We start from the raw sequence: 24,360 nt of genomic DNA, 5'->3' as shown, positions 1-24,360 counted from the left end.
ACAAGTACAATTGGAAGTACAATTGGAAGTACAAGCACAGTTAATGATATCTATTTGAAACTTCTTGGCAGTTCTTAATTGCTGGTTTATATCAGCTTCCATAACTGAAAAATATATAGCAAATGCATTTTGTGCATCTAAACATAAATGTGAAATACTAAATGCAGACTTCTTGGGTATGCTTGATGCCAACTAACCAATTTAACTTATTTTTAAATTTGATGCCCCTATTATTTTCACAGTCTACTAAATATTTATTCTGCATTAAATCATATTTTGAAGAGGAAATTAGAGAATGAATAGAATTCAGTGAAGTGATTGATACATATTGTATTTCACAACATGCTGGACAGAAGCTTACATATATACATATTCTCAGAATCCACCCTTATCTTTTCAAAACTTGCTTCTATTACTCATTTCTAGTAATTTCATGCCTTTTTACTTCTTCCTTTTGTCTTCTTGAGCTCTGGCTGAGATCTGAAACTGTTGAATGAAAGGCTGGTTTCCAATAGGCTGATAGATAAATTTTTATAAAGATTTCCTGAAATAGGCTGAGCGTACTAATATCAATAGTCTCTCTTAAAGGACCAAAAGGTTTTTTGATCCCACAGATATTTCAGTTTCCAACAATTTTTTTTTGGTCTTCCGTAATTATTTTCTCATGGAATTTCATATTCGTTTTGCTCATTCAGTGCCTGAAAAGATGGCTGAGAATCGTTCCTGGCTACGATATCTTCATCTGCAGAAAATTGTCCGCAATAGTGTAGTGAGAGCTATACAGTTCACAGAAAATAATTTCCCTTTCTGTTCCAGTTTGTGAGAACAGAGGCAAGGAAGAACAACTAAATAAATTTCAAATCACATTCATTTTTCTGTTTTTTTTTAAAGATTTATTATCATTGAAAAGGCATATTTACAGAGAGAAGGAGAGACGGAAATACCTTCCATACATTAGTTCATTTCCTAAATAGCCACAATGATCACAATGGCTGGAGATAATCTAATCCAGATCCAGGAGCCTCTTGTTGATCTCCCACATATATACAGTGACCCAAGGACTTGGGTCATCTTCTCCTCCTTTCCCAGACCATTAGCAGGGAGCTGAACCACTGCCGACATAGGGCTAGTCTTTTGAGCCATTTCATTGTCCTGTCATTGCTTTATAATTGGAAATTCACTCACTTTAAAAAGTCAAAGAGACACAAAGAGAACTCTCAAAAATTCTGTCAAAACTGTATTGTGTTAACTTTTGCCTCTCTCAATTTCATATAATAAGATTATTGCTTCATTCACAATTAATTTATTACAACAGTGGTAATTACAGGCTCATGATAATAAGAAATAATGTCTCTGTTTTAGTTAGTATACCTACTACAATGATGAGAAAACTTATGATCATAATGCTACATGTAAATACACATATATACAAACGTACACCCTATGACCAAAAAAACCTTAGAAGAAATTAGCTGTGTTTATTCAACATTCTAACATTTGTGGTTTGTTCATCAGTGACATACTGGATTTTTACTAACTGATTACAAAATTATGGAAAGTAATTGAAAAATATTTACTCTAATAAATATTAAGAAGTATGAAAGTACATCATAACAGACTCATAAAAATGTAAGATATATCCATTTCTGGAACAAATTTAATCAACACTTAAAATTGCTGTTGGAAGTATTACATGTGTGGCTGACTATCTTATCCTGAGATTTTGAAAACACCAGTAATTGATAAAAGCATAATAAATGGGTAATATATAGGTGCATAAAATATTGGGTATGTGTAAAGACAAGCATGAAATGAAGAAATGAAATCAATTTTGAAAACATCTCCCAATTTATCTTAAAATTAGTAACTTTAGTTGATATGAAAAAAATTTAATATGTACCTAACCATCACTGATGCTCTGTAAATATTTGGCAAATGAGTTGAAACTTTAGAATAAATGTCAAATTTAGGGCATTTGTAATTTTTATAGCTACTTAAAACTTTTATGAGCAATAGCATATCTGGAAATAGGTAATTTTGATTGAGGCAATCAATATTTACTCATTGTTCAGTGATTCATAGCTGAATTAAATGTCACATAGTTTTTAGGTGATATCAAAAGCCAAAAAAAAAAAAAACAAATAAAGAGAAATAGGAAAATATTATGAGAAGCAGAAGTAAACTGTTTATATGCTCTCTAAAAGTCAAACTTTTAGTATTATAAGTGTTTATATCTGAAAAATGTTTATTCTAGGTGTAGTTACAAAGACAAGGACCAAAGACAGAATAGTTAATCTGTAGACAACATAGAGGTGATTTATAAAGTTTTGGACATCTCTTTCTGACTTTTTCAGTTTTCATCTTGAAATTTCAATTAGATGAAAAGCTATTTTTAACTTATAAAATGAATATTGCAGTGTTTCTTCCTTAGTAATATTTTATAATTTGAATATAGTATTGTAGCACTATCACTTTTGATTCATTTAATGTACAATTTGTAAAATGCAAGGAGAACAACATGCTAGACACTAAATTACCATAGAGTTAATGCTAATGTAAGAATGCTTTCTAATAGAGGCCAACAAACTGAAGCCTCTAGCTAATTAACTTCAACATTTTGGGAGCATATATCATACCCATTTATATACATAATGTCTATGACTGATTTCCCCTGGCAACTGCAAAGGCAAAAAGTTGCAAAAGATACTCCTTGACCTGGAATGCTGAAAATATTTATTTCTTAGCCTGTTAACCAAAGATAGATAGTTATAAGTATTATTTTCATCAAATTATATCATCTACATATTTATTTTCTCATCTTATTATTCCCATTAATTCCACATTATGAGACATTAATAGTCCTGTTTTCAAAAATTGTACATGTATTTACACAAGTAATACCTATATATAAAATGAATATGGCAAGATCTTAAAAACAATCAAATACAAAAATTAATCTTAAAAATATTTCCAGGAACACAAAAGAAAAATAATGCAGTGATGATAGCTTCCTAAGTTTGAAGTGCTCATTGAAGTCCTGGATTATCTGTTTCTGATCCAGGTCCCTTTTGGTGCATCAGAGACAACCACAGCTTATTGTTCAAGATTTTGGGGGGCCTTCCTCCCCCCTGACTTCTGCCCGGCCCAGCCTCAGCCATTGCACCCATTTGTAGAGAGAACAGAGGGTGGAAGATCTCTCTGTTTTCCTCCATCTCTTCTTTTCAAACTAGCAAACAACATCTTAAGAAAACAAATAAATAAATGTATATAATTATATATTATATTATATTAATATATGTATAATATATAATATATATATTTAAATGGCCAACATAATCCATGCCTAAACAAAACCAATTCCAACCCAGCCTTAACGCTCCTATTTTCCGTTAGCTACTGAGAAAAATCAATAAATTCTCTTCCAGAAAATAAATGATTTTCAATTAACTAACAACAACTGTATAGGAATTTAATACTTATTCAAGGAACCTAATTAGAAATGTTGCCCATGTCTCATTATTGCTTTAACAAATAACTTTAATTGTATGTCTCATCAGCTTTTGCTGTCTGTAATAATAGCAACAGTATTTAACAGCACCTTAGCACATCATTAACGCATAGGTGGCATTTTCTAAGAAGATAGATATTGGTTTTTTTTTTAACCTACATGTTATCCAAGATTTTTTTTAAAGATTTATTTTTTATTATTTTGTTTATTGGAAAGGCAGATATACAGAGAGGAGAGACAGAGAGGAAGATCTTCCGTCCGATGATTCACTCCCCAAGTGAGCACAATGGCCGATGCTATGCCGATCCGAAGCCAGGAGCCTCTTCTGGGTCTCCCACGTGGGTGCAGGGTCCCAAAGCTTTGGGCCGTCCTTGACTGCTTTCCCAGGCCACAGGCAGGGAGCAGGAAGGGAAGCGGGGCTGCTGGGATAGAACCAACACCATACATACATTTCTTTTTCTTCTTATTTAAAGAATACTATAATTAGCAATAAGTCTCTCCCCTAACAATTCAAATAAATTATATATGAGATTTTAAAATGAGATAATTATAGTAGTTTTCTATGTACATTTTACTAAAAAGCAAATATTCTGTTCATTTGAACTAGCTGAAAATAACCACCGCTAAGGCAGACATTTGGTTAACCCACAACTTTGAATGTCTACACCCTGTAACAGAGTGCCTGGGTTTGATACATTGTTCTTCCAATTCTACCTTTTTGTTAATGCATACCTTGAGAGGCAGCTCAAGCACTTGATCAGATGAATCTCATGTTTAATTTGTGAAAATTCCTGCAACAGCCTGGGCTGAGTCAGGCCAAAGTCTAAATCTTTAAATACCTTTCAGTTCACTCCAAACTCATTTCCATTTCCAGCCACACAGTGAAACAGCTCTGACCATGATCAGCATTGACCAACTTAGTGGTTGACATGTAGCAACCTTATTCAGGCAGTCATAAAACACTTCGTATTTTACTATTGTGTCATAGTAGTCCTTATGGATCATGATTATAAAATTATTATAAGATTTGAACTATGGTCCAATTAAACTTTTTTTTTATATTTAAAGAATTGGGTGCTATTTTAAATTGTTTTAGCCACCTGAAAAATTTATTGGATTGGATTTGGATTGAAGCATCCACATTGTCATTCTGGACAAATATTTCTGAATATCTTAAAACTGTATAATTAAAAATGTGTTAACACAGTTTGTAAGAATTTTCTATCACCCAAGTTCTGTATGATATATTTCAACAAGATTTTAGGGAGGTGATTTAAATCAATTTTTAAACTACTTCTGTGTTGCATGGAGCAAAATGAAATAATAAATCATGAAATATCAAATTTATCTACAAAAAAAATGGAGCTTTGCCTTTCTTTGCTATCCCACATGACTTCCATTTTTAAGCTGTTTTTTTTTTTCTGCTTACATACTGCTTTCTTTGCTGAAACTGCCTGGTTGCCTGGAATACTATTATGCATTTAATATTATTTCAGATATTAATGCATTAAGTTCATAGATTGACAAACAGTTCGATTCACCCAGAATGATGGCATTCCAACTGAAATGTGAATGGAATGAGGCAGGTATTGTAGCATAGTGAAAAAAGGCGGCCACTTGTCATGCTGATATTCCCGATTGGAGTGCCTGGTTCTAGTCTGTAACTCTGCAACTGATCCCTCTTTCTGCTAAGGCAACTTCCCTGCCATTCAAAACAGACACAGATCTGGGTTCCTGGCTTTGGCCTGACCCAGCCCAGGCTAATGCAGGCATTTTCAGAAACTCCACATGAGACTACTTTTGTCTTCTGGCTATCACTGAGACTTTTCTCAGATAAGTGGAACTGGCTTCTGTTTGATATCATGCTGCTTCTAAATCTCACATCCCTCACTTTCTCATGTATTGCCCTGGCATTATTAAAGTCAGTGTCACTTAGCTAGATGGATGCCTTCTCCTCACTGCTTTCCAGTAACGAGGGAAGAGAATTTACTTTCCCAGAAACACAAGTTCCAGCATGTGCAGTGGAATTATTTGTATATAGTTGGCAGGGAGTTTGGGGAAAAGAAATTACTGACTTGTCATGGGACCAATGTGGAGAAAGGCATGTACCACCAGATAGGACTCCAGCATTGATAATGGACACAGATAGCAGAAATATTAAGCCTGCTAGTTTAATTTCATGGAGAATCAGTCAAAGCAGTGCCCAACTAAAGTAGAGCATGCCAGAGTAAGGAGAACACCTGCTAATGGTGACCAATGTGGGCTCCATCTGTGGCAGCAAATGGCATTCCAGGTCACATGACAGCACTGTATTTTGGACTTCTAGCTTGTTTAGGTGCTTATAGCATCCTTATTTCTGCTGATCGTACCCAGGCTCACAGTGTTATTATCCCAATTATTTAGTTTTTATTATTAAATTATTTGAAAGAGCATCAGAGAGAGATGGTTAAACAGAGAAATAGACCTTTCATGCACTGATTCATGCCCTAAATGGTCTAAAAACTAAAACTTGGATAAGACAAAGTCAGGAGCCAGGAACTATAACCAGTACCCTCACATAGGTGGCAGAGGACCAAGCTCTTGAGCAGTGTTCCACTGTCTTACTGAGCAGATTAGCTAACACTGGATTGGATGCAGAGCCAGGATTCTAACATAAGATGCCTGTGTCAAGGCAGTGAGTTTATTCTCTGTTATACAACACCAGCCCAAGAGAATTTCCTTTTTTAAAGATACTCCTGATTTGACCTACAGCTTTTTTTTTTTAACTGTAACATGATTGATTTTGGTATGCCTAAAGATTTTGTTTATCCATAATTATTTGCATATGGAATAGCCTTGTTTTTTTCTTTTATCACAAAATGATACCTATATGGTTATGTTCATATTACTAATTAGAACATTTTCCCGTATTTCTTTGATTGAATCCCCAAAAGTAACTCACAGAGCCTACTTCTTTTTTTAGTTCCCTAACCAAGTCATAAAAGTCACTTGCCAGCAATGAATCCTTTAATCAAAATTAAGTTGCAGTATTATGTGCAAACTATTGCTTGACTGAATCAAAATTTAAAAGCCAGGCATACTTTATGACAGATACATTCACATCAAAGACAAAGGGATTGATATTTTTAAACATGCTAATCCTGTACCACACAAATTAATATTCTGTTTTTCTCTAGTACAAAGGCGGTTATTGGGAAAAAATAATTAACCAAGGTTTGCAAGTTTTAATTATGCAAACTTTTATTTTTCTGAAAGAATGTTATAAGAAGTTTGCATTTTGAAATCCATGTTAATATGGAGAATTGTTTTCATGAATACATTTTTCCAACTAACTTCTGATGTACATTAACCATCACCCAAGGATGACTAAAGTTTAGAGCTGTCCTGTTATCTGCCAGCAGATAAATCCACATACACACACTGTTTTTTTTATTTTTTGACACAAAACAGCTTTTGAAATTTCATGCAGTCTAATCTGAAATGCACTGATTTTTTTAAAGTTATTGTCAAAAAAAATCTCCCATTTTTTTCCCTTAATAGTCTATTATATATCTCATTTTGAGGAAGGAAATAAGAGAACTCTATATCAACTCTATCTGGCTCTCTCTCTATCCAAATTAATATGTTGAAATGTACTTCAATTATTATATCAATTACTTTCTTTAAACTATGTTGTGAAACAATGCTTTACAATTTCCAAAAAATAGCCCATTATTTTGGTAATAAGAAAGCTCTTGAAAAAATTCAATTCATTGTCCAAAGTCCACCTGATGAGAATAAAAGATAGAATTTTAAATAAGACTCCATAGTCAGAACTCAAAATGGAACTTTTTCTTTAATATTTTTAGGAGTCAAGTACAAGCAGAAGAAAAGAAGTGAATGAGTATGTCTAGCCTGCACTACATCTTCCACTTTTTCAGCTGCTAAGCAGGGTCCCTTTCACATGTGTAATTGTACAGCAAAATAGCTTACTATGGCAAATATTTCTTGCTTCTCATCAAGAGCCTCTCTCCAAGCACAGAGCCAAACCACGTTTTCTGCTCCTCCTTGCAGTCTGTTTAGGCTATGTAAGCATGATAGTATGATGCAGTAGATGTCAAAATGATGTGCCATTGCTGCAAGCCACGGTTTCCAAGAACAGACATGCTCCATTACATCCATTTTGCTCATGCCTGTGAGGTACAAATGAGACATGCCCTTAAAAGACAATAAATAGGACAGGTCTCTGGAGTCTTTTTATTGTTTGTTTAAAGATATTAATTCATTTTAAGTTATGAGGTTGTGACACATACCATCCTAGAACATCCTAGAATAAATATACCCCCTGCTTCATTTAAATTTGTCTTTTTGTTACTGTATGGATCTTGCAAATGCAGAAATTATGCAATATACGTATTATATATGTTTTAGGAATTCCAGGTATGCTCATCTTCTGATTTAAGCTGTAAGTTTAGTATTCTTTTATTTATTAAAACTATTAATGGAGAGGCCAGCATCATGGCATAGTGCATTAGGTCTCTCCTACAATGTCAGTTTCCCATGAAGAAATAGGGAGAAATAATTAAATCATAAGAATGCTTAGAGTGAAAATAGAATCACCGTAAAGATAATTTGAAAATTCAAGTTCCTCCTAGCAATATTCAAAAGTGAGTTGGGGAAATCATGATATTCATCAATAGGAAAAAAATAATTTTGACAGAGCATTTATCTTTAACTCAGATTATACTTAAATATCCATGGTAATTAATATTCATGGAATTCACTGATTTTTGTTATAATTGATGAAAACAATACTCTGACTATTTAACAGAGGCTGTGGAGCTGGAAAAGTATAATTTTAACTAAAGCTTCTCTGTCAGTGGGAACAGGGCACACAAGGACGGCTGAGACTGACACAAAGTCAGGGGTAGTTCTGGGGAGAGAAATCTATAACCGTAAGACTGGGGTCATATTAGTTGGGGATGCAATAGGAGCCAGTAAGGAAGGCAAAGTTACTGATATCAGCAACTGCAAAAATTTCATGAAAACCAAGATTATGAAAAACTGCATGGCTTTCAAAAGGCTTTCACCAAAAGGAGGAAGAGTCTTCTAATTCAATTTGATATAAACTTTTGTTATTTTTGTGTAACTATTTGAAAAGAGCACTGAAGAATAGATAAACAGTTAGCAATATTTAGTCAAATCTTCATCCAGAAAAAAGTAAAGGTAAAAGAAACACACACAAAAAAACACACACACACATTCATCAAAAAAAAAAAAAACTTAAACAAACAAGCAAAAACGCTTTATTCTGAGTAAGCAATCATGGTCACACATATTCTGACAGGGCTCAGTAGGTACAGAACATTGACCAGTATGCTGATTTTCATTGTTTATTCTAAGCCTCTGTTTTTTAAGGTGTGAGAATGTATTGTTGTCACTGTTCTTATGGGAAAGAAATTGAATGTTTACAAAATACAAGTTAACTTTCTGTAAAGAAAAATTTTTTTTCTTATTTTAAAGACAAAGAAATATTGTCCATCTTTTGGTTTACTCCCTAAAACAGAGCCCAAAATTCCAGGTCTACTATGGGAATAGCAGGACCCAATACTTCAGCCATTCAGAAGCCAAGGTGGGAGAGAAACCTGTTCACCATAACACAGGATACAGATAGCCTAGGTGGTATCTTATCCATTGTTCCAAACACCCATCTCTGAAATTGTGTTTTAATGTAAAAATTTTCCCTGAGAAGCAACCAGTATGTTATGGGGTTTTCAGTAAATTCTGCGCCCTGATGCATCTCACATTTGTATAAGAGAAAAATCACTCATTGTTCTTCAACAGTAACCTCAGGAGACAGTTGCCCATAAATAATGAAAACATTTAGACCTTCAATACATGAAAGTAGATAACTATATATATGCATGTATAGATATAAGTATACATTATATATATACTATATGTGGATATATATGTAATATGTTATATAGAAATATCTACAGACAGATATATAGAGTGATCTACATATATAGATCTGTATGTAAGACTTATATCTATATGTAGATATATATAATGACATAGATTTTTTTTTCAAACTTTACCACATATAACCAATAATATTGTAATCTATTAATATAGATATGAGATTCCTGGTTGAAATGTATCAAAAAACACATTTTGCAGCAAAACATTTTGCAGCAATAATGTTTCCTTTCTAATGCCTATTTCTATTCCTGAGAATTATCGCCTCTAAAATTTTGCTAAATTAACCTGCTGAAAAAGAATCATCTCCAGGTTTTAAAAAATAATGATTTTTAATAGAGATAATGAAAACTGTGTGAACAAAGACATAGTTCTGCTACAGGAAAACCATAAAGTCTGCCAAGAAATTTTTTCTTCTTAACCCTTAGATAGGTTTATGTGTGGCTTTGTTAATTAAACTAAGAGCTTCAAGTTAAACATGATCATATCCTCATTATCACAGCCTGCCACTGCTAGGAGCAAGGGAAGCAATTTGCTAAAAATGTTTACTTTATGAAATGACTATACATTCTGTATTAAAATGGCTGATTGTTTCATTAGTTGATGAGTGGGGTTTTGCCTTTTCAAATGTCAGTATACAGTGGAGAAGAGGTAAGGCTTTCTGGCTGTCACCTGTTTGCTTGAGGTATATTTTTCTCTCCATTGCAAGGAATTTATTGATAAGCACTAAAGATGGCTGTGTCCAGCCTAAATATTAGGACTTGAGTCAACTGAAATGGATCTGTAATAGCTAAATAGATTGCAGCTTTATGTGGTAGTGAAGTAATACTCTTTTGTTCAGGAGGGCACTAGAAGTGACTGGCTCACATTTTTTCTCAGGATTGCATTTGGGTCCTTCCTCTAGGTTCACCAGATTGGTGTATCTCTAAAGGCAAAAGGCAATGTTGTCTTATATTTACAAAGGATTCTGTGGTTGACTTTGCTCTAAATTGTGCATGAAATAAATGTATTACTGCAAAAGCAGGGAAACAAAATCTATTATGAACTTGAAATGAGTCTTGAAGAAGCAATCATTTCCTATGGTGTGGTATTTTTTCAGCTATCATTTTTTTGTTGTTGTTAAAGCTTGTTTGAAAGGTAGTTATGCTGTCATTTATCTTTCCTATTACTTATGAATTCATCATTAACTTTTACCTCATCTCCATTTGATTATGCTTTTATAAGACCACAATGATCTCAATGGCTATATTGATTTTGATGTTGGTGTTATATGTAGTCTTTTTTTCTCTATATTTACAGCAAGTTACCTTTAATTGTATAATGTAGTCTTATCAGCTTTGTATGCACATTGATCATTAAGCTGTAGTCAATTATTTCTGACAATTGTAAAGATTAAGAAGTGCACACACTTCAACTCATAGCACTTTACCCCATTGTTCCAAACTTCTCTCTTGTATTGATGATGTGATTAACCCTTTGAGAAGCTGCAGATAGGAGCATTTAGTCAGCAGTGAAGCAGTTTAAAAATTCTAGTATGTCTAAAATTAGATCCTTAGAGTTTTAGAAAACAGAAAATGAGCAGAAAAAAAAAAAGCTGAGAGGTTTTATTGTCCAGTATGTGGTAACCAAAAAAATACATATTTTTAAAAAGTTGCAAACAGTATATTAATAACCACAGGGTTTAGTAGTGATCTCAGCAACGAAGGATTGCAAGTGTATTACTGGATTTTGTCATGAGTGATTTGGTTAAGATTCTAAAGAATAAGGATGTCCTCTGGATTGCATGATGTCAGAGAGTCCAATAACTCTAAAAGGGAGCTTTAGTGTAAATTTTTACCTCAAAGATAGGTAAAATAAAGTGCTTTAATGTAATGTAATGCAACTACATCCACTCAGGATTGCCAAGTGAATAGAATTTTTGGTCATTTATGTTGTTTGCAAAGGAGTCTTGGTTTTGTCTGAGCTCAGACAGGATTACAACGTGAACCTGTTTCTGTGATGTGTTAACACTTTTCCAGAATGACATTGACTAATGATGACTTAAGAAAGGAGCATCATAGCCTATTTGTTAGTGCCAGAATAGGAACCTGCTGACAACTGTCTAGGTTGTTATTTTGTTGTTGTTGTTTGTTTGTTTGTTTTCTCCTCAGAGGCCTAAAGGGGCTAAAATAATGAGAGACTTTCTGTCAAAACTAGAGAAATATTCTGAGTTCTTTGAAGAGAGAGGTCTTAGGATTTTAGAGTGGGTGGCATGGTATGACAGCCAACCAAACTATCTATGGGGACAGAGAGAATAAATACTAATCAGAACGAAGTATACAAAGAAATGATGAATCAACACTATCTTTGAGCTGTCCCTTTACTTCATTAATAAACACCACTTTCAGGCCCCAGAAATCTTAGCAGAAACCTATGCTTGTATATCCAGCGAGGAATCCCTATGGATCACTTCGTAGGAACTCCTTACTTCAGGAGTTTGAGAGAGTTGCAGAGATCAACTAGTCTTTCAAAATATATATTTAATTGACAAAGTAAGAATCATGATTTTGTCATCTAAGTTTCAGATTATAGATTACATTTGAATATAATCTATACAAATGGGAAATCTAATGCAATATGTCATTTGTATTCTCATTTATGGTTTCCTAATTGGTCTGCACAATCTTATGAGGTTATATTAGGAAATGTAGTATATTTCCTTGGCTCATAACTATTGTGTTTAAAATAAGATGAGCAGACTAGCATGCCCTCCAACTCTGTGTTCTTTTGCTTAGTTATATAAATAAATCAAAACTTGCATTATATTTTAAATGCTCATGCATTCCTCAAAGTGCCACTAGTGACTATTACAAAACAGTTCTTCAAAATGTTAACCTGTACTTTGAGTATGTCTAGAGGGAACAATGCAATTTTCTGCCCACAAGAATATCTAAAATACTGTTGACTGACATTCTACAAATAACTCTATACCATTTTTTTCTCATTGGCAGATAAGTAACTCTGACTACATTAGGTTTATCTTTATCACTGATAGTAGAACTGTTAAAAGATGGATCAACAGAGTAGTTGAGAAAGCATCAATATCATCAGAAGTAAATCTGAGTTCTAATTTCAATTCTATGAGCTGTGTCTTCTGTTCACAGAATCTGTGTAAGTTTACAAGGTATTTGTGCTAACACATTTCACTTTACCTTCTGAATCTACTTACGCCATAAAACAAGGCAAGTGATTATGGGATTCAATTTTTTTTGCATTGATGATTTTTTCAAAAAGAAAAAGATGGATACATAGATAGATAATGTAAAGTTTGGAAGAAAATAAACCAGAAGACGGCAAGTCTTTACTATTTATTGTGCTCCATGGAAGAGTTGGAGCCATCACACCAAACCCTAAAATACTTGCTTTCAATGGTGGCAAATAGCCCTTTATCTACTCTTTTTTTGTATTAACATCCTGGAATATTTATTTTCTAAATCAATTTTGTATTTAATCTAGCTCTGATTTTTTTCATCACATATTGTGGTTATAAATATTCACTTAGTATGAATCACCATAAACCACATCTACTCTTGTGTCATCACTTATTACATGTAGTAATTTATGTAAACATTTTAACTTACTTAAGGATTAAATTTTTATAGTCATGTGGCAATAATAGTACCTTCTCATGACATTACTTGTAACTCACTCTTATGAGTCAAATATGGAAAATTATATAGACAATTGTGATACATACATTTTATGAAAATATTTTAAAAATGCCAATCTCCATCCAGTCCAATGTCCAGGCACTTAAATCTGAGTTATTTTTTTACCAGTTTCCTCATTTGCAAAATAGATATGCTGATATGAACATCATAAAGTTTCAATTTTAAGTTTAAAGCTCATGAAAATTGGTTAAACACTTTTGGCCTGTAGTAAATTCACGATGTATGCTAACTGTCTTGTTACCTACCTTCCTATTGCCAGCCTCTAAGGAAATTCATCTTTTAATTTTATTTTTCCAGAGTTGGTTTACATTCTTCTGTGACCACTTTTACTCACTGATAGAATTTTTAAACATATAAAATTACAAAGAAACACTATATTTTACATCAAAAAAGGTAGATAGCACAATCGTTTAACCCATGCATAGTATCTTCAGGCTTGTTTTTAATACAGTAATATCAGTGGCACTTTACATGATGCCATTCTCATGTCTTTGCCCACATCATATAATGTGATCTCTGCTAATACTTCATTCCAGTGATCTTAACCAGCTAGTTTCTCCATATATTTAGATTACATGCATCCTAAATGCTAGATAGTAGTACACATTACTGGTATTTCCAGATTTCTCTTTCTGAGAACAAAATGCACTGACATATTCTATCATACTGAGATTACCTCTGAAGTAATATATATTAATATATTTGTGTGTGTGTGTGTATGTGTGTGTATATACCTTGAGTGAAATATATGCTCTTACAGGTGAATGCATGTCGCGTCTGCTGGGTCTGTCTTCAGCGAAGATATTCACTCTTGTTCATTGTGGAAACATTGTGCACATGAAGCTGATTAGAACATAGTGTCCATAGAAACAGCAATCACCCCGAAACACTGCATCAGAAATCGAGGACATGGAATGAGCAATTGAGGAGCTACAGTGCCGAGCTGTGAACAATGGAGATTCTTTTTCTTTTTTGTAAGGTTATTTGCTTTTGTTAGAAGGCAAACTTAAAAGGGGAGACAGAGAGAAAGACTTTCATCCATTTACTCCTTCAAGTAGCCGCCAATGGCCACAGTCAGTTAATTCAATCTGAAGCCAGAAGCGAGAATCCAGAAGCTTCTTCCAGGCCTCCCTGGTTGGTGCAGGTTTCCAAGGCTTTGGACCATCCTCCACTACTTTCTCAGATCACAAGCAGGGTGTTGGATGGAAATTGGAACAGTTAGGACACTGACTGTTGCTCATATCTAATCCCAGTGGTTGTAAGGCAAAGATTTAGCCACTGTGTCACCGCACAAGGCAAAGGGATTATTTCTTAACACAGCACATGCCAGTCCATTTTGCATTTGTATTCTGCCAGCCAGTAGGTTTTTTTTTTTTTAATTGAAAATTCAGTCTACAAGTGGCCACAAACTTCAGCCAATTCCAAGCCAGGGACCCAAGGCTTCTTCTGGGTCTCCTGCTGGAGGCCTGCTCCAGATGACTCAAAACCTTGCAAAGGATGCGGGGTTTGGTGAGATTATAAGAAGAGATAAGATGCGGACCACTATGGCATGATGCTCATAATGGACAATTCAGAAAATTTGCCTTCTTTATTTATACACAAATCATCACAAGCTTTTGCACAACATCCAATTGTTTCATTTTTGCTTCATTACAAAAGAATGATTACAAAATCAATCCTAAAATATTATTATTATTTTACTTCAGAGAATATATTCTCAGCATGCTATTACTCATTCAAACCTGCAGTAACCTGGCAGAAGCCAGGAACTCCACAGTTGGCAGTACAGGCGGTTACATAGTGACAAGTGGTTTACTTATATTTAAAATCAATTTTTACTAAACACAAACTAACTAATATTGCTTAAAATATTAAGAGTGCAGAGTTAAAAGAAAAGTTCATAAATGGAAGGACTTTATAAAAGCATATAGCATAGATTCTTTGCTAAATCTTATAAGCAAATCATGCATTAATTACCTTCTCCTTCACCTAGTGCTGATTCAATTGTTCTTAGTGCTGATTTGCTTTGTTTTATTTTGTTTGTTGTTGTTCTTTTGTTAAAGGGCTAGGCAATTCAACCAATCTACAAACAGGGATTAAGGCAATTCAACCAATCTACAAACAGTGGGCCTTTACAAGAAACTTACTTTTATCTTTATAAACTGTTTTCTTTCCCTAAATATGAGTGCCAATATAAGATAGAAGTTTTTATTAACTGTTTTCTTTACTTAACATATATATGTGCCAATATAAGGTTGATTTTAAACCATTTTGGGGGGGGGGTTCACATTTGTCGTTTCTGTGGTGAGAAACCAAAATGCATCATATCATGTGTTGTAACAATTCGAGGTGCATGGTGAACAAACTCTTTGTACCTCCATGATTGCCACCTGTTCCAAGATGTTATCAAGCCATTTCTTAAGGTAAACATTAATTATATTACGGCAAACTTTAGGACAAAAGTGGGCACATAACAGGATGTTTGGAGGCATTGTGGGCTCAATTGTACTATTGTATGCTTTTAGCTGTGTGTCATTGCCTTACCTCACTAAAGATGTTTTTATCGTAACATGATTGATCAGTTTGAAGTGTTATACCAGTTACAGGAATCACTTCGCATTAGCAAAAAACAACAACAACGCCCTCAGGAGAATTCTATGAAATGTGAGAGAGGTGTTTGAGTGTCCATACAGTGGGATGAGGCAGCAATGAGGTGACCAGAGACATTCTGCTGGGCCTTGCCATACAGCCAGAAACTCCTTGTAGCCTTGCTAACCGAGGAGTGGTGCTCATCACAGACCCATGGCATCTGACCCAACTGCATGGCTCCCCACAGTCTCCCACATGGATGCATGGTTTCAAGACTTTGTGCCATCCTCAATTGCTTTCCCAGGCCACAAACAGGGATCTTGACGGGAAGTGGAGGAGTCAGGACATGAATTAGTTCCTACATGGGATTTCTTGCAATACAAAAATTTAGCCACTGGACCATTGTGTCAGGCCCCTGAATGTACTCTTTTAACAGCATTTTTGCAAAGAAGTTCTGATATGGTTCTAATGATGTGAATTGTCGATATGCTTTTTTTTAAAAAGACTTACTTTTATTACTTTTTTATTGGAAAGGCGGATATACAGAGAGGAGAGACAGAGAGGAAGATCTTCCATCCGATGATTCACTCCCCAAGTGAGCGCAACGGCGGATGCTATGTCGATCTGAAGCCAGGAGCCTCTTCCGGGTCTCCCACGCGGGTGCAGGTTCCCAAAGCTTTGGGCGGTCCTCGACTGCTTTCCCGGGCCACAGGCAGGGAGCTGGAAGGGAAGCGGGGCTGCCGGGATTAGAACTGGCGCCCATATGGGATCCCGGGCGTGCAAGGCGAGGACCTTAACCACTATGCCACCACGCCGGGCCCGTCGATATGGTTTTAAAAACGTAAGATGAGGTCAACTGAAATTTAGCAAAAGCAATTTACCATTTTTACTAATGTTTGCTTAAAATTTTGGAAACAGATGAAATGGTCGTATTTTATCATATATCTTCCTTTACACGTAAATGATTCAGACATTTGTCTGAATTTATCACTTGGCACAAAATTATCTAAAGTTTAATCTGATTTGCATTATTTCTCCTCCAGTTCAAATTAATATGTAGGGCAATCTGGGTCAAAAGAATGCATGTAAGCAATTGTAAGGTCAAATACTATATTATGTAAAAGCTCTACTAGTATTCTATCATATTAATCATGGTATAAATAGTGTTAGTATCCTTCCTCTAGTTAACTAGTGTCAGTTCATTGGAATTTGAAATCTGTTGACAGTCTTACTTTAATTCTTACATTTGTCAATCTTTATTTTACAAAGATTGATACTGTTGCAAATGCAAAGCTACTTGCAATGGAAGAACATAGGTTTGTTGACTCAGCAAGATATTTCAAATGCTAAAATTTCTTATTGAATTTTGTTCTTTGGCCTACCTCTCAACTTGCTGTCATAAAAATCTATCAGTTTCAAACATGCAATGAATCTGTATGCTTAGTTATTCAGTTCAATATCTTGCATGTAATTGTCTTGGCATCAACCTTCTAAGTTTAAGTGCATCATGTTAACTAGTACTGATTACAATACTTTATTTTTTAAACAAATGTGTTCTAAAGATGTGTTCATTGGTTTACAGTGCTAAACATAAAGGATTTTTGGAATAAATTACCTAAATTTGCAAGATGGGGGTACCTTTTACCTTTATTCAGATTTATGTTGATTCCAAACATGGAACCATTAATTGTCTTTTGAATGCTAAATATAAGCCAAAAATGAACAGAAGGCACAAGCTATTTGTTTTCACAGAATAAATTTTTTCTCTGTGTTCAAGTAAGGCAGGTTCTCCCCAGTTTTAATGATGCCCCAGTATCTGGACACAGATTTTACCAAGTTGAAGGGCAGTGAAATCCTTCTTTCAGGTTATGCTGGTTTAGAATCACTGTTTCAACTCTAGTTATCATATCTATATTTCAAATATTGAACATAAAGAAAGAAGAGATTGGCATACTTTCCCTCTTGAATTGGACTCTATAAGATACATAATCTCAGTTTGGATTGTTTTGATCAGAATGCTTGTCTGTATGACAGTTCTGCTTCTCAAAACACTAATAATTAAAAGCTACAGTTCTGAGAGGTCATTGTATTTGTCTACGTTTCAGAGAGATCATGAAGTTAGGAGATAATGGCAACACCACACAGGACTTTTTAACGCATCAGTAGATTACCAGATTGCCTTTGAATCACATTTTTTTTTTTGCAAAATATTTATTTGCTTGTTTAGTTATTTACATTAAAAAGTGAAGTTCCACAGAGAGAGGGGGTAAGAAAGATCTTAAATCTACTGATTTATTCCCCACATGGCAGTAAAAGCTAGAGCTGAGCTAGGCCAAGGTGTGGAATCAAGGCTTCTTTTGGGCATCCCACCCAGAAGGCAAACGTCCAAGTACTAGCACCCTCTTCTGCTGCTTTTCTGGTGTATTAACAGGAAGCCGGATTGAAAGTAGCGCACTTCGAACTTCAACTCACATTTCTTTTTATTATTTTTTTAAAAGATTTATTTATTTTCATTGCAAAGTCAGATATATAGCAAGTAGGAGAGCCCAAAAGGAAGATTTTCTGTCCAATGATTCACTCCCCAAGTGATTGCAACTTCCGGTGCTGCACTGATCTGAAGCCAGGAGCCAGGAACTTTTTCCAGGTCTCCCACATGGGTGCAGGGTCACAAGGCTTTGGGCCATCCTCAGCTGCTTTCCCAGGTCACAAGCAAGGAGGTGGATGGGAAGTGGAGCTGCCGGGATTAGAAATGGTGCCCATATGGGATCCCAGAGTGTTCAAAGTGAGGACTTTGTTTGGCTGCCATGCCAGGCCTGTCAACCCACATTTCTATGGGATGTTGGCACTACGGGCAGGAACTTAACACAAGCACCTCCACATCAGCCTCTGGACCACCAGACATTTGCTGCAGCTTTTATTACCACTATTGCTTGCTTTTTCAAATATAGCCCATAGGACACCAATATGAGAATGCTGAGAAGTGCATTTAGTAATGAACGTTTGGAGTCTTTATTTCTTGTACTCTGAAGGAAAATTTAACTTTACATCCTGATATTAATATTTTATTGACAGACTATTTATCATGCCTACCTTTTTCTGTCTGTAATGAATCAGAAACCCTGAAAATAATTATATGTGATCATTGCATTGAAATATGATAAACTAAGACAAGCAGCTAAATGACAAATGAAATGTACTGTTTATTTGTGTTTTTCTGTCAATCATACACTAATTTTGATACCAAAAATAGAAAAAATATATTACCTCCAATAGACCTCTTGATGAAAAATTATAGAAAAATTTGCTAATGCAGTGCTATGATTTTTCTTTTAAAATTGGTATGGCTAACTTCACTGGTATTTAAATTTAATTAGCAACAGCATTGAAACATAACACATTTGATGAATTCTTGCTATGATTTGAATGTTGTTCTCCCCATATATCCCCAAAGTGATAGGGTTTAAAGGTGAGGTCTCAAGAGTTGATTAGATCATTAGAATGCAGCCCTCAGGAATGCAAGCCTGCCTTGTCACAAAGAACTCCAGAGAGTCAGCTTCTTCCATTCTACCATGTGCAAACAAGAACGCAGATGCTTACCAGATAGCAAAAATGAAGGCATCATGAGCTTGATCTCCCCAGAATTCCAGGACTAAGAAGAATAAATTCCTGTTGCTTATAAGCACGTTCCAGGTGACTAAGATAGTTCTTAAATAATTCATTAATATCCAAGAAAAAATAATTTATTGTTTTGTTGTCAAAAGCTTTGAAACAAAATTGTATGTAGTTGTTGAATACAGTTTAAAGTAAGAATCATAAATTAATACCTGGAAGGTTATTTTCTGAGGGAATCCACTGCTGATTTATCTGAAAGGCAGAGTGACAAAGGCGGAGAGAAGGTGATATTCCATCTGCGGGTTCATATTCCCAAATGGTAATTGCCACGTTTGAACCAGGCTAATGCCAGGAGCTCATAAGTTCATCTGGGTCTTCCATAAGGGAGGAAAAGGCCCAAATATTCAGGCCACCATCTGCTACTTCACAGGTGTGTTAGCTGGGAACTGGCTGGAAATAGACTGGTTGGAATTTTCCTGGGTGCTACAATATAAAATATCATTGTTGAAAGTTAATCTACTGTAATACAATACAGTCTCCAAAACCTGTGAACTATTGTATCTTTCTCATCAACCATAGTCATTAAAACTAACTGGTATGAAGTAACTTTAGAGTCTGATATTAGAATTATTGTATCATATTAAGTTACCACCTAAATTTTTAGCTAATTGTATTATTAATAATGCTGTATAAATGAAATGTATTTAAAATGATTGTTTATCTACTTCTTTCACTTCATGCACATATTACGAAAATGTCATAGAATCCAACAATGCTATATCAATGGGAATTTTATACATGTATGCATATTTCATATCCAAAACAGTAATCAATTAGCAATATGAGTCAGAATAGTTGCAGAGGGCTTCTAAAAAATTATATTAGGTACTTGTAATGGTTAGCCTTGGTCATCAGTGAGATCATATTAAGGAATATTGAAAGAATTGCTAAAGTATTACATTACAGTGTATTTTTGATGGTTTTTCAGGAAAATAGAAATAATTGTCAATGGACTTGGTGAAGAAGACATTCCCATAATGTGAAAGGCAAATAGACTGGCAAGTAGATTAGCGGCTTCAACACAAAAAGTCAGAAAGCTGGTTTCCTGTTGACATCAGAACTTTCTGGCCCTTTCTAGGCCTGGGACTCCAGGACTTAACACCAGTGACCACTTTATTCTCTAGCTTTTCACCTTGGACTTAAATTTATGCCATTAGCATCTCTGGCTCTGAAAGTTTCAGACTCAAAAATTGAAAGATGCTAACAGCAACATGGGTTCTTCTGTTTGCAGATTGCCTACCAAGGACATCTTAGTCCCCATAACTGCCTGACAAAATTCCTAATAAATCTCCACTCACTTAAATATTCATATATATTTATATTGTTGATAACTGTCTGTATAGCTCCTATTCATTCTGGATCTCTGTAAAATCATAACTAATAATGTGTTGAAGTTGACTGATGAGTCAGAGCAATTGGCAGATCCTTCTCACAGGAAAAGATAAGCACTATGCACGTGGGTAAAGATCCATGGCTAGATTATGAAACCTAATTTTAGAACTATTTATGTGATGGCTTTTACATGAAGTGGTGTACATCTCAACTGCAAATCCAAAATATATTAAGTTTATGACATCACTAATGAAGTGAAATATAGGAAATGAATCGGATTGAAATGTACTGAATTGACAAAAGTAAGTTTAGAATCAGACAAATTTGCTTGAATGTAACTTACACATTCCTAAAAGTCAGCATACTAAAAATACAACTTTTAATAAGGGACGCAAATGGAGGAAGATGTGACAAAAGACATGCACTTGAAATGCCACCTGGGAATTATTAGAAAGCAAGAGGTTGATTTAAAAAGTAGCAGTTATTAAAATCAATCATTAAGAAATGCATAAATATAAAAAAAACTTTTCCCCTGGATTATTTTCAATTCTCTTGTCTAAGATTAGTTAGTGGTACATGTGGGCTCCCTTCTGGGATTTAAATTCTATTTCACTGATCTTCTTCTCTGTTTCTGTACCACTACCAGAATGTTTTGATGACTACTGCCCTGTAGTATGTATTATGGGTAAGATTGTGACGCCTCCAGATTTGTTTTTAAACTTCTGGATAGTTTTTGCTGTATGATGTGATCTCTTGTGTTTCCAGATGCCTTTTTGCATCATCTTTTTTATTTCTGAGAAAAATATTGTTTGGCTTTTGATTGGGATAGCACTGAATCTATGTATCACTTTCAGTAAAATTAATCTTTTGATTATGTTGGTTCTACCTATTCAGGAACATGATAAATTTCTCCATCATCTAATGTCTCCTATTTGTTTCTTAATGTTTTGTAATTTTCATAAATGAGGACTTCTATATCTTTGGTTAGATTATTCCAGGGTATTCAAACTTATTGTCTACTATTTTATATATATATAAAATGTAAATATATTATATACATTTATATTATATTACATTTATATTATACTCCATGGCATTGTTTTATAGGTATAGGGATTCCGCTTCCAACTCCCCTCTTCCCACCCCCTTTTCCCCATTATGGTTTTATCCATAATATTAAAATAGAATTGTATTTTAGCAATGGTTCCAAGTCCATCATTCTGTCATTTAAGTGCATAATGGCATCCTAGGTAAAAGCAATGGTAGAATGTCCAGTATCCTATTGTCAAGGTAGATTTATCAGTTTTTTGGAGGAGTTCTCCTTTTATTTAAGATTAAAGATGCATACTGCAAGGTATCTTCACTTCCTGATATGCAAAGTTTCTACCATATACATGCTTACCTATATCTTTTTGTCTTGTATTTTGAATAAACATTGTCTTATATCCAAAGCAACACATAATATCTTTCCTTTCTGGATGGACTTATTTTGTTGAGCATAATTGTCTTGAGTTGTGACAATTTTGTTGCAATTAATATTAGAATTTCATTCAGTTTAATAGCTGAATAGTATTCCAGGGAGTAGATGAACCCCAGTTTTCTTTTCTTTAAGATTTATTTTATTTTTATTGGAAAAGCAGATTTACAGAGACAAGGAGAGACAACAGAAAGATCTTCCATCTTCTGGTTCACTCCATAAATGGACAAAACACCAAAACTGAACTAATCCAAAGCTAATAGCCAGGAGCTTCTTCTGGGTCTAACACACAGGTGTAGGGAACCCAAGGATTCAAGTCATCCTCTACTGCTTTCCTAGTCCACAAGCATGAAACTAAAAAGGATGTGGAGCAGCCAGGACATGGGATCCCAGAGCTTGCAAGGTGAGGCTTTAGCCATTTTGCTATTGCACAAGACCTGAATCTCAGTTTTTTTATCCATTACTCTTTGGACAAACATCTGGGTTGTGTGCATTTTTTTTCTTTTTTTATTTCTATTTCCTCTGGTAGCTTGAGCAATTTTTTAATCATATGCCTATTAGCCATCCGAATTTGTTCTTTTGAAAAATGCCTGCCTATTTCCTTGACCATTTCTTTACAGGCTCTTTGTTTTGCTGTCTCTGTTGTTTCGTAATCCTGAACATTAGTGCCCTATCTGCTGTACAAGGATTTTCTCCCATTCTGTTGTTTGCTTCTTCACTTTGTTTATCATTCCCTTTGTTGTAGAGTGAAACTTCTTAGCTTGATGCCATCCCATTTAATTCTTTTGGCTTTGACTCTGTGCCTTTGGTGATTTTTGCTATCTTTGCCAATGCCTACAACTTGTAGAGTGCTTCCTAAGATTTTCTCTAATCGATTAATGGTTTCTGGGTACAGCTTTAATCCAAATATATGTGAGAATACAAAACCTCACAAAGTCAGTGACCTTAAAAATAAGAGTAACATTTCTAAGCTTCACATTTAAATGTGCACAACCAGATCAATTATCATAATGTAATGTTACTGTCAACTTAGGCAAAGAGGACAAAATTGAAAATCTAGATATAAACTTATATGGACTTTCAGGCATTGGATTTTATAAAGTACTCTAAAGTAGTGGTATACTGGTTTCTGCAAAATCAGCATGTTTTTTTTTTGTCATTTATTTCTTTGTAACTTACGAAAGAATTTACAGAAGTCCTTTTCCATTTCCTCAATCATTCAAATATTTAGGGGTCGCTTATTTTTTTTTTTCTCTCTCTCCCATTCAATTCCTAGTTGAATTCTATTATGATCAGGAGAGTTTAAATTTGTCTTTTTTCATGTGTGCCCCAGAATATAGTCTACTTTGGTGCATTATCTATATACATTTGAAAACAAACGATACTTTGAGTTATTCAGTGAAATTCTTTAAAAACATGTCCCCAATCTTAGTAACATTTTGTTCAAATTTCCTCGATTTTTGTTAGATTCCTATGTACTTCTCATTTATTGAGAGGAATTGAAATTGATTATACTTCTGAAAATATGTATTGACAATTTTGAATTGCATAATTGTGTTATTGATTTGTGAGCTTTTCAGTTTCTCCTTCTATCAATTTATGTTGTGTGCATTGAAGCTCTGTTGATTAGGTGGTGATACTATTCCACTTTCAACCAAGATTCAGATCTTCTAGCTTTTTGGGAATCTTTAAAATACTTAGTGTTCCTATTACTACTGTACAATTTGATTCACATAAAGACATTTTCAGGCTGCAATGTGTCTAGATTGGAAAGAAGAAATCACACATGATACCATACATCACAGGGCCCAATGGCAGACTGCTTCATTCCTGGACAGTAATCAGACTGCTATCTCATAGAGCGTTCTTTATTTGTTTATTCTGATTCTGTTATTTATTTTTAAGATAGGCATTAAAAAGGAGACTACTTATATCACAAAATGCTTTTGATAGTTAAGTAAACTAATTCTTGTGAATGAACAGAGCAGTGCCTGACACAAACCATACGTCTTAGAAAATAGATTTTACCGTTCTATAGCTGTGTTTCCCCCTTGTTGCATCCCTGCTCAGTGATCAACACAGAATTGTCTTTCCTATTTTTCAAGGAGCAA

Source organism: Ochotona curzoniae, unplaced genomic scaffold (assembly GCF_017591425.1).
Source record: "Ochotona curzoniae isolate NIBS_2020 unplaced genomic scaffold, NIBS_Ocur_1.0 scaffold_4506, whole genome shotgun sequence".
Lineage (NCBI taxonomy): Eukaryota > Metazoa > Chordata > Mammalia > Lagomorpha > Ochotonidae > Ochotona > Ochotona curzoniae.
This window is presented reverse-complemented; position numbering follows the sequence as displayed.